At 39.5% G+C, this 12,079-nt stretch overlaps 1 protein-coding gene across 20 annotated transcripts in view; it reads left to right on the plus strand.

Moving 5' to 3' along the window:
- The window catches only part of PHLDB2 (pleckstrin homology like domain family B member 2), a 223,587-nt gene that overhangs the window by 143,357 nt on the left and 68,151 nt on the right, over positions 1–12,079 (plus strand). The window lies entirely within an intron of this gene.

Here is a 12,079-nt window from a genome sequence, read left to right on the forward strand (position 1 = left end):
TGAAAAGGTGAAAATGAGTTATTTTTTCTTTTTTTGAAAATTCTGTAGCATTCTTTGTGAGAATTGGTGCTTTCCAGGATCGTACAGAAACCAAGGCTTGTGTCTGTTGAGTAGACCAGAGATCTCATTTTTCTAAAATTAAGTAGAAGTATAAAGGAGCATATTTAAAGAGTTATGGAATTTTATAAAACAAATGTATATGTTCTCTAATCTCCTTAAGGTGCTAAGATACAGAGACTATTTTAAGCACCAGAGAGTAAACAGGTTTTATAATTTAGTTTTATAATTAGGAAAAATTGTCTGGGAACCCAAGAAGAGTGGGCGTGGTCAGGTGAAAGTTACTCTACCTCTGGATGTGTTCTGTTTCTTGCTGTCTCCACTTTCTGTTGACTCCTGACCCCAAAAGACAATTTGGGCATTCAGACCTTTATATATTGTAAATTTTACAGCACTTCTTGGTTGGGAGCAGAATGGACAATGTTGAAAGAATGCCAGTTGTTGGCTAGCCGTAATATTAATCCTTTTTTTCCCCCCAAGAAGAATGTGTTTCAAATGTGAAGGCAAGCTTAAGTATTGAAAACTATTTTGTCTTCCAGTTTGATTTGAAAGGCATCTCCTTCCTGACGTGGCCCTTCCTCTTGCTACATCCTGACTGTAGTTTTAGTTTAAAAAAAAAGATTGCACTAGTGGGAAGTGAGCCAGTTAAACTGCAAATGGGGTTAGAGGTTGGTTTACTAACCAAATAAACTTGGTGGCTCAGATTTTTTAAAGGGCTATTTAGAAATTATGACTCTCTTCCTATATTCAGAGTCAGAATGTCCATTGTTGCGTTAATTGATTTAATCCTCAGATTTAGCATAAGCCTTAAACTGATTTCTTTCTGTGGAGCCTTGTTTTTCTTAGCTCTAGTGTTTAAAACAGCCAGTCATTTTCTGCCATTCTCTCCCTTCTTTCACTGCCATGCCTCGTTTGAATGGTTTATAGAGTCTGGCTTGGAAATACAATGCGAGCCATAAATGTGAGCCACGTAATTTTACATTTTCTTATGTTAGAAAAACTAAAAAAAAGGTGAAATTCATTGTAATACATTGGACAGCACAGCATTAGATTGGTGATGCTGTCTACTGCCTAAATAAACTATCATTGTCTAAGCTGACTTCTTTCATTTCTAATAAAATAAGAGAAAATCTCTAACTAGTGGGTAATATAAAGCAGACTGTTATCTATGGTCGGATCACCTTGTGTCATTAGAGAAAAAAGACTTTATATCTTTTAAACAGCAAATTGCTGGCATAAACATTGAGGGAATTAATCATTAGCAAATTAAGATTGCCAACTGTCCCCAGTTAACTGAGAATAAAAACAGTTGTCACATCGTTTTTTTCTTCTTCTTCGGTTGGAGGGCTAGCGGGGTAGACAACGAATGGGAAGGGAAGACATAGCATTTAGCAATAATCCAGTGACTCCAAACTGGAAAACACAGAGCCGAAGTCTTAGTGTAATTCTGTGTGACAATAGTCTGTGACAGTTGCTATGAAAAGCAGGCTCCTCTCTACCTGAGAGCAAACCCTAGGTTCTTATGACAGTGGCAGTACAAGCTATTGCCTCTTGATGGTGCCACACATTTAAAAATTCCTGCTCAGAATTGAGGGATGTATGCTTTGAATCTTACTTAGCATAGTTGAGTGTTCTTGGGCTAAATGCTGAAATAGAGAAGGTAACTCAGGCTAAAGGGAGGCCCTGTGTGCCACCATGTCACTTATAGAAAAAGTCTCATCTTTTCTTTAAAATGATAAATCAATACATGAAGTCTCATTTAAATAAGAAATAAAACTCACAAGTAAAATTCATAGGAAAACATGCAAACTAGATGGAAATTGAAAATATAGTATATCAATACCAACAGCTACATGGAAATGGGGTCATTTTTCCTATGATCCCCAAATTTATTGTCAAATTACTTGGTGTATCTACATTAAAAGCCATTTATTGATCTACCTTTATAAATTTCTCATCAAATAATAGGTTTGGTGACTGTGCTGGCAAATTCTTATAATGTGAATTTTTCTTCTTCAGTTCTAGAAAAGTTTATGGGAATATTTGCTATGAAGAATATTTTTAAAGCTTAAGATTGATTTTTCAAAAAAAAAAAAGTCCAAAATAAGTATTAGAATGCAAACATATTCATCGCTTTTTCAGTGGAAGAATTTTGATTCAGCCATCTCAGTGTGCAGAAGGCACTTTTTAAAAAAGTTAATCTCTTTATTTTGAGGTAATTGTAGATCCACATGCAATTATAAGAAACAATTCAGAGAGCTCCTGTGTCCCCTTTACCCTGTTTTCTCCAGTGGTAACACCTTGTAAACTATAGTGCAATATCACAGCCAGGGTATCGACATTAATACGGTCAAGGTACAGAACAGTTCTAACACCTCAAGGGTTCTTCGTGTTGCCCTTTTATAGCTGCTCCCACTTTCCTTCCATCCTTATCTCCTCCGTTACCCTGGCAACCTCTCATCTCTTCTCTATTTCTATAATGTTGTCATTTCAAGAATGTTATAGAAATGTAATCATATACCAGGTAACCTTTTGCATTTGGCTTTTTTCACTCTGCATAATTCTATGGAGATTGAGCCAGATTGCTGCCTCTTGTTCAACTCCAAGTCTGGGATATCAAGGCAAAAGGATATCCTAGGGGACTCATTTCTGTGTTTTTCCTTGGGTCCTTAGGGTTCCTAGCTGATCTGCTCTCTCCTTACCATCTTCCAGAAATTTCTTATGTTTGTCTTATATGTAAAATGTCCAGGATTCTTAGTTAGACTTAGTGGGAGGACCAGGGAAAAATACCTCTTCCACCATCTTCCCAGAAGCAGAAGTTAGGGACGTTAGTTTCCCAAAGTTTAGAACGGCCAACAACTTTGCTCTGGTGAAGTCTAATTGACTGCAAGGGGAAAATCTTTCTGTGGGGGGCATGTGCTGTTGAAGAATTTTGGCTTGGAAAAATTGATGTTTCTCGCTCAAAATTACTAAGACCATACCCATTGTAATTTAGATTTTAAGAAAAGACGATTTTAAGAAAATGCTAAGTAGAATTAAAAGGAACAAGTTTCTCAGACATTTCTTATTCTTTCATTTTGATTGTAGAATGACAGAACTGGAACTTTTTTTTTTTAAAGATTTTATTTTTTTCCTTTTTCTCCCCAAAGCCTCCCAGTACATAGTTGTATACTCTTCGTGTGGGTCCTTCTAGTTGTGGGATGTGGGACGCTGCCTCAGCGTGGTTTGATGAACGGTGCCATGTCCGCGCCCGGGATTCGAACCAACGAAACACTGGGCCGCCTGCAGCGGAGCGCGCGAACTTAACCACTCGGCCACGGGGCCGGCCCCCAGAACTGGCTCTTTGAAAGGTCGTCTTTTCTAGCGGATCACGAAGACCAAGACCTAAGTCAGGTTAGACAGATTTCAATTTTGAAAGTTGTCCTGGGAGAAGGGAAAATGTAGTTACTTTCTTAACATCTCAAATATAGAAAGAAGACATGTCATTGCTTAGTTTGCCTTTCTGTAACTAAGATTACTGGCATGCTTTTAAAATTTTCACACGTGGTGTTTCCCATGTGATGTCTCTCTCGTAGGTAGTCGCATTACAACACTTTCCGTTGATATGTGATGTCCCCCCTCCTTTTCTCACATGTCGACTTTCCTACTTTTTTACTCTACCAACCTTTTTATGTACAAAAAAAGAGTTCCTTATATTTTGGGGGACAGATTTTCAAATGTGACAATTTAGTTTGAGGTCTTGATACCTCTCATGGACTGGTTTTGATTGAACAAAATAAAATATTACACAAAATTCTAAAATTATTTCAATGGATTGTGTTTTGTAGACTATGGTCTTTCAGAGGAAACAAACAAACCAAAAGATCCTCTGGAACTTAGTTAAGCCGAGGTGAAAATGTAAACGAATGACAGCACTGTTGGATTTTTGTTTTGCTGTCTTTTCTTTAACTGTGTTGAGCAGTAGCATAATTCCTTTAACAGAGAGTTCAGGCACCCTGCAGAATTCCTTCTGAAACACTGTGCACATAAAAGGAAAAATATCTGGCATATATTTTTCTTAGACACTATGTGGAAATTATGATTATATTGATCACATGAATTTCCTTTCTTTATAGCCAGTGTTTTTCAGTCTATAGGGAGAAGTGCATTATTTTCCCCTTAAATTATCTGAGTTGAGGAAATAATGTTATGGAGTCATTCGTATTGGGCATATTTTTGCAAATGATATCTTTTAGTATTTTAAGATAGTTCACCTCAACCCTAATATTTTATAAAAGTAAAACTTTTCACAACTTGCACATCTGCCAGTTGATTTTAAATGGCAAAATGATGCAAAAAGGCATCAGGAAAAGGACTACATTACAGAAGATCCTATTTATATCTTGCTCAAGTCTTTGGTAGGTCATTGTGATCAGAGATTAACTTGAATCTGCCTGACAAATACCAGTAATAACTAGAGGTGGAAAAGCAAGTTGAGAAAACATTCTTGGGGTACAAAGTAAGAGGATTAATTCAGTCAAGTGATGGTATTTTAGGACATGTTTGCTGCAAATGAAAATAAAAATAAACATTATCTCAGTATATATATGTATTATATATAATCTATATAATTAAATATTATAACATATATTATTAAATATATTAATAACAGTATATTTAACAAATGTGTTAATAATTAAATGTTATATACTTATGTTATATATATATATTTTTTTAGAGCACAAGCTCCTTCCGAAATAGGGACACAGCTAGAAACAGTAGTAGTAGAGGCAAGTGGGTTTAAGGGAGACGTTGACACACCAGTGAGTTATAGTAATTTTTAAAAGAACGATCAGGAATGTGAGGAATTGATTTATGAAGTGAGATTAAAGAACTAGGTTTCTTTGTCTGAGTATGAGTGAGGCAGGATGTGATAAGCTGCTGAGGTATTTGAATGATGCCTGCACTCAAGGGGCGGGGACATTCATGGTCTCTGGAGATGAAGGTGGAGCCAGGAGCCATGTCAAATAGAAACCTAGATTTTACATCCAGAGTGGAGTGTGTGCACTGGATAGAATGGACTTTTTGGAAGGCAGTTCTTTCTAGAAGCGACTCCACTGGATTTCATATGCTGTAGGAAATGCATGTTGATCTGTATTTGTGGGGATAGAGGGACCAAATGGCAGTGAGAGACAGAAAAGATTCCTTCCTCTTTCGGTTACTGTGGTGACTGGGCAGAGCACTGTTGCCGGGGGCTCAGGCACATGATCCACTAGGGAGGGAATTTGGGGCAGTGAGGGAATTCTCTCTCCTTCCAGACTGGCAAAGGAGGCCCATAGATTTGTGAATTTTCAAGGAGACATTTGGTTATATTCCATGTTTTTCCTATATTTCCTTTGCTGAAAACAATTGGATGTGGTTTTTAGGTTTGGTTGTTAACCAGTATTAGAGATGGTTACCCAGGACCCATAAGACAATTATCTATTTCACTTCCAATTTTTGATGGAAACCATCTCTAGTCATGGTTAACAAACACTAAGCACCTACTCTGTGACAGGCACCAATTTTAGACTTTATAGTATAAAGTATATAAAATATTCTCACACATACTCCCCTATTGATTTCTCTCAAGAACCCAAGGTAGGCGCTAATCTTATCATCTCTGTTTTACAGACCAGGTAATAGAGACTCACCAGGTTGAACTTGATAAGAACCTCTGTGTTATAGGTCTGGCGGGTGCCAAAACTTCAGATCTAAACCTGTGTTCTTTCCACTTAATCGAACATAGACACAGATTCTGCTCCCAAAGTCCAGTGTTTCTGTGAGAGAGAGAAGTCGATTTACTCCACAAATTATTTACATGAGATTACAGACAGAGGCACAATGCTTCCTTCATGAAGAGTCCTGATATCTTTATTTCAAAGTGCTTCTCCTGTTCCTGCTCACTTTACCCCTGATCTTCCTGGGTAAGTGGGAGGTACCCTTTCTCTTACAGGGTGTTCAGTGTGCACAAAGGCAGGAACACTGCCTCAGATTGCAAGGGGCTGGGAAGGAGGGCAAATGAAGTGTTGAGCATTGGCAACTCCTTTGAGATTGGGAGCGTGGGGGTGGTGGGGGTGTGAAGGAAAATGGGGAAGTGGGGGAGCAGATCTGCTGCGTAATCCGATAAGGATAATTTATTGTTTAGTTTTTTTGAGGGGAGGGATGGGATTTGAGTACATTTTCAGACAGAGGGGAAGGAGTCAATAGAGAGGAAATAAGAGTGTAAGAGAAGAGATAATTGATAGATCAAAGCCACAGAATGGTGGGAGGGAATATGGGTGCAATGGTGCAGAGGCCTTTGCTTTGGAAAGACCAAGGGACTCTCCCTAGATAATTGGGCTAATGCCTATATTGTGTCTACTGTGTCTCAGACACCATCATAAGTGCTAAATACATACGTACATATGTATATATATGTTCTGTTTTTTTTTTTTTAATCCTCATGACCACCCTATAAGGTCTATACTTCAGTAATCCTATGTTTTATACATGAGGAACTAAGACTCAGAGAAGCTAAATGAGTTGTTCAGGCCCATACAAGTGGCTATGGAACCAGCATTCAAACCCAAGCAGTCTGGCTCCATAGTTCAAGCTCTTAGCCACTATGGTACATTGAAGAAAGGAGGACTAGATAGATAAAGATAGATAGAGGAGGCAGTGATGGGGTAAGTGTGAAGGCCAATTACAAGGTTAAAGAGTGCTGTCGACCCTCACGTCTGACACCAACTGCAAGTTCAGGGAGTTCCCAAAACCACTCTCAGTTTCCATGATTCAGTAGAAAGACTAACAGAACTCACCGAAAGCTATTATAGTCACAATTATCATTTATTATGGGGAAAGGCTACAGCTAAAGATCAGCCAAGGAAGAGACACATAGGGCAGAGTCAGGAGGTTCCAGATGTAAATCTTCCACTGTCCTCTCCCTGTGGAGTCAGGGTGTATTACCCTACCGCATGGGTGTGTGACAATACACATGGAGTGCTGGCAGCTAGGGTAGCTTCCCCATGCTCCAGTGTCCAGAGTTTTTGTTGGGACTTCATCACCTAGGCGTGATTGATTGATTGTCCACATGGTTAATCTCTGTCTCCAGGGTGAGTGATACCATGTGACACCAAGCCCCCACACTAAGTCACATGGTTGGTCTTTCTGGAGTGGTCAGCCCCCACCCTAAGATTATCAGCTGTGGCCAACCTTGCCCTAAACAAAAACACTTCTATTGTGTATGAAATAGATTACCTTCCAGGAGCCAACAGCAAAGATTTCTCTTTGGGCAAGACCAAGTTCTTGATTACACAGTAAGTAAATGAGCTTCCTTTAGTAGGATCCCTGAGTCCCTCATCTTTAGGTTTTGGGCCAGCTACCTGCTTGAATTAAGAAGGGTTTCATAATGGCTTCTCTGGGGGGAACAAAAAGGAAAGGAAAGAAAAAAAAGTTATTTCAGAGGCTTAAAACAATATAGGTCTACTTCTCCTTCATAGTCCCTGGCCAGCATGGGTTGACTTGGGCCTCTGCTCCATACTTCCTCACTCAGGGCCCAGGCTGGTGGATCCAACACTATCTGGAGCATCACTCTGCCTTGGCAAAGCAAGGCATGTAATGAATCATGGACTGGCCATTCAGGCAGAAGTGACACACATTGCTTCTCACATTTCATTGCCCGATGCAGGTCTGACAGTCATATCTAGTTTAGGGGTTGGAAGAGAAGAACCATTTTATTCTGTGCCCAGAAGAGAACTGATCATAATAGCTCCAGTTACTACCCAAGGGATTTATCTCTAAAAACAAATAGACCCATATAAAAGACTTGTAGCTGTTGCTTCTGTTTTCCTCCTGTTTGACCTACCTAATTGAGACATCAGAGTTTGTGGAATCCTGGAAATTCTGCTTCCTTGCTGTCAGCTCCAGCTCATCTCGTTCTGCCATCCACTTTTAGACCAGAGTCTCTGACTCTCACTGGTACATCCTATGAATTTATTCTAAAAGTTTCTTTAGGGCTAACAAGATCTCTTTGAGTCCTGATATAAAGAGAAAGAAAGTTGACCCATTTCTCTGCGTGTACCTTATCCCTCTTAACAAAGAACCCCATCTCTCTAGCCACATAGTAGTTGCTGGTCTCAAGCATACTATGATAATCCACCACTCTGTGTCTTTGCTTCTATGGTTCCTTTACAGAAATGCCCTGCCCACCTGTCCAACAGACCAGACAGACTGAAAGTTATCTATGAGTACTCAAATCAAATTTCTTTCTCTGTAATTTTTCTCTATTGCTTCCCCGTATGTGAATCCATGGGTTTTCTGTAAACTTCCGGTGTCACTATGTTTTTAATTGATTGCCTATTTGTGCCTCTTGTTAAAGACTTGACGGTAGAAATGCTCTCTCTTTTCATCTTTGTACCCCCAGCACGTTACTGGGCAGAGAGTAACTTAATAGAGCTTTATTGAATCAAAGATTATGGAGACATTATTATGGAGACATAATTGAATATATTGAACATATTATGGAGACATATCTTATGGAGACATAATTGAACCCTGAGGATTGGCAGAAGAGGGAAGTAAAGTCAAACTTATCAGTTACAACAGGTCCTCTTAAAAAGAAAACTCTCAGAGCCAGCCCCGTGGCCGAGTGGTTAAGTTCATGTGCTCTGCTTCGGCGGTCCAGGATTTCGCAGGTTCGAATCCTGGGCACACACCTAGCACTGCTCATCCAGCCATGCTGAGGCATGTCCCACATGCCACAACTAGAAGTACCCACAGCTAAAAATAAATACAACTATGTACCGGGGGCCTTTGGGGAGACGAAAAAAAAATAAAATCTTAAAAAAAAAACCCTCCTTTCAACTAAATTCTCTCTAACCGTTAAAGGTTGACCCTTTGTTTTATGTAATAAATGATCCAATGTATTTCATTATAAGTGGAAGGATTTTAACAAAAATTTCACCGGTGCTTAAGTATCAGCTACTGGTGTTCTGCATAATTTATTTCTGTATCCTATTTACCGTCCTGTGGCCTAGACTGGCTGCTCTTGATTACAAGGGGACTGGGTGGGTTTAGGAGACGAGTGAGGTCCCTGACGAGTGCTGTAAACTGTAGTGGGGCAATGCCAAACACATTCCTCTGAAAAAGGAAGAAAGCTCTGAGGGCAAAAACATGCACTCGGCCCACAACTTTTTTTTTTAACCACTGAGGGAAAGAATTGCATACCTTTTTCTTCAGGTATGTTTTTTAAGATGTTGCATCCCCTTCAAAACTTTCTTTGCTATATGTGGTATATAGAGATGGAAGAAAGGGAAAATAGAGAGGGAGAAACAAATAAAAATGTATTTAAAATAATTTGATTCAAAGTGACCTACTTTCTAAATCCCTAACAGCAATGTTTTGGACCATTTAGGTACTTAGACTCTGTACTGGTGGCTTTTCAAGAGAATGCACAGTAGGATGCTGGTTTGGAAAGGTGGGTAGGAATTGGAGATCTCAAAGAGGGTAGCTTGGCAACTCAGCAGATTGCCAGGTGAATCATCAAAGGAAATCGAGGGTTAGTTATGGAGCTGTACATCGCAGTTTGCCAATCCCAATTGGCGCGTGAGGTTCCAGCGTAATTATTAATAGTGTCCTGTTTGATTCGCAAAAGTATCCTGGCGTGCAGCAGTCACCCTGATTTTGGGTCACACAGAATGGGGAATATGGTAGATGAATGGGAAGGAACAAGACTCCAGAGTGAAGACGGCTCACGGGAGAATTATTTTATGAGGGTGAATTCTGTTCAGGGTTTTCCTTAAAAGGCTGCTTGTGTGTTCTGAAATGCCTTGCAGACTTTCTTCTGACGCACTTCTCATCATCAGTTTATTTTTCTTTGGTGCAGCTTTTACGGGGCCAGCGTGGCTCGGGGTGGCATGGATTTCTTCTAGACTCGTGGGCAGCAGTGCTGCATGTGTGTGATTCAAGCCTGGACAGATTGGCTGTGAATGGGTTGATAAGAATAGAGAGAAACGCATACCAGTAGACCAAACTTCCTGTGCACAAGCCTTTGACTACTGCGTTTCACTGTCTGAAATAGCATTCATCTTAAGGCTGGGATCATTTATTCCCTCTGGAATTAAGCAATAGTGCTGGCAGCAAAAGGAACTATTTTGGGAAGGAGATGTGGGAGGGATTTTGCTATGTATTGCAGGCTAGGCAGAAGTCCCTGTCATGCTTTTGAAGACTGCACCGTTCATTGGAGCCCTCGGAATTGGACATCGACTACTTTCAGATAATCCCAAATGTAATTAATGTCAAGGCTAATGCATACACACTGTGGTCTGTAAAAATTAGTAAAGACTGAGTTTGGATGCTTCCACTTAATTTATCTAAATGGCAGGAAGAGAACGTTTTGGGGGGAGATGAGCCTGTAATGCAGAGACTGTAGAGAAAGGTAAAATATAACATCTTGTTCCTGTCCCCCTCTTCATATATGCCCTTGCAGGCTGTTTATGCATTTTCCCATGTAGATTTTTCTAGATTGTTGGAGAAGTTTAAGATAAGGCGGTGAATGCTTTGTCCCCCCCCATGCTCTTCCCGTCAAGCTGAGGTGGGTCGGGCTTGGCAGCTGGTGGCAGCTGCAGAGATAAATAAGCAGCAGGGCTCCTGGATGGACAGGGGTGCAGAAGCTCTTGGGATGAGTGGCTGCCGTGGGAAGAGCCATGAGGACCGAGCTGCAGCTGGAGTCCAGAGGCGCGGGCAGTGAAAGGGAGGTGGGGCCTGTAGGAACCAGTTGAACAGTCCTTTTGATCAAGCTATTGAATTTTTTGGGGGGGCAGATACCTAGAGGACAGATAAAAGTCAAATACAATTTAAATGATTTCTATCTTAATTAATGAATTTAAGGGAAACCAGGAAATTATGTTGGTCTGTTGCTATTTAATGTTTCTATTTGATACTCCTTCAGTTAATAAAGAGCTAACTGCCTTCAGAATTTTCTGTTTACAAATTAGCTGCCATTAGAAATTGAAAACGGCAGCCCAGTGCTGCTTAAAAATTTTCGATTTTGTTACTGATAACCGGTTTGGAAAATATTTTTCTATGGAAGGCTTTTGAATTCTCTTTTCAGTGTGGTAGATGTAATCACAACAGATATTTTATGTTATTTTATTATTTTTCTTTTCACTTTCGCATTGGAATTAATGTGGGAGGTGAAGACGTTGAGGTTTCCCACCCAAAACAGTGCTGTCTAGACTTATGATAAGTATTTTGTAAATTATATCCTGTTGTTCACAAATATGTAATAAATTTACTTAAAGTCAAAAATGATAAATATCTACCTGTTTTGCATGGGAAGCTTGGTGAAGCATCAGTAAGCGGCACCATTATCTACATCAATGGCCTATATATTGATTTTCTTAAACAAATGAATTATCGATTTATTTTCCACTAAATGAATCAAAGATTTAATTATGTCAGAATTTGAAATATACTAATGTCTTTTTATCTGGACATGATGTGAAGTGTTCTTCCTTTTCATGCAATGTTCCTACTTTTTTTATAATTTTAATTACTCATGTGAGAAATTGGTAGAAAAGACCTTCACCTGGTGATGAGACATAAAAAGTTTTGAAAATTTTAAAGCATTTCAAGAAAAAAATTAAAGATCTAGTTATGTCTTCTAAATTAAAATATCCTTTAAGTAGCACTTTTCCTTTTGTGCGTCTAACGGTAGAATAATATTTGTATAGAAAGAGAATTAATTTTAAGCACAAATATTAAGTCTATATTGATGGAAAAGCTAGACATTGTTGAAGGTAGATGGGTAGAGGGAAGGAAGGGGGATGAAGATTTTAAAAATGGAGATTAAAAAAAAAAACCTTTGAAGTGTTTGGAGAATTGATAAATCAAGAAATGGCTGACTGAGCCCTGCTGTGTGCTAGGTCAGCACTGGGATACATAAAGAAAGGGGCAACCAGGGGCCGACCCCGTGGCCGAGTGGTTAAGTTCGTGTGCTCCCCTGCGGTGGCCCAGGGTTTCC

The sequence above is a fragment of the Equus quagga genome, chromosome 4, assembly GCF_021613505.1.
Source record: "Equus quagga isolate Etosha38 chromosome 4, UCLA_HA_Equagga_1.0, whole genome shotgun sequence".
In the NCBI taxonomy this organism is placed as follows: Eukaryota; Metazoa; Chordata; class Mammalia; order Perissodactyla; family Equidae; genus Equus; species Equus quagga.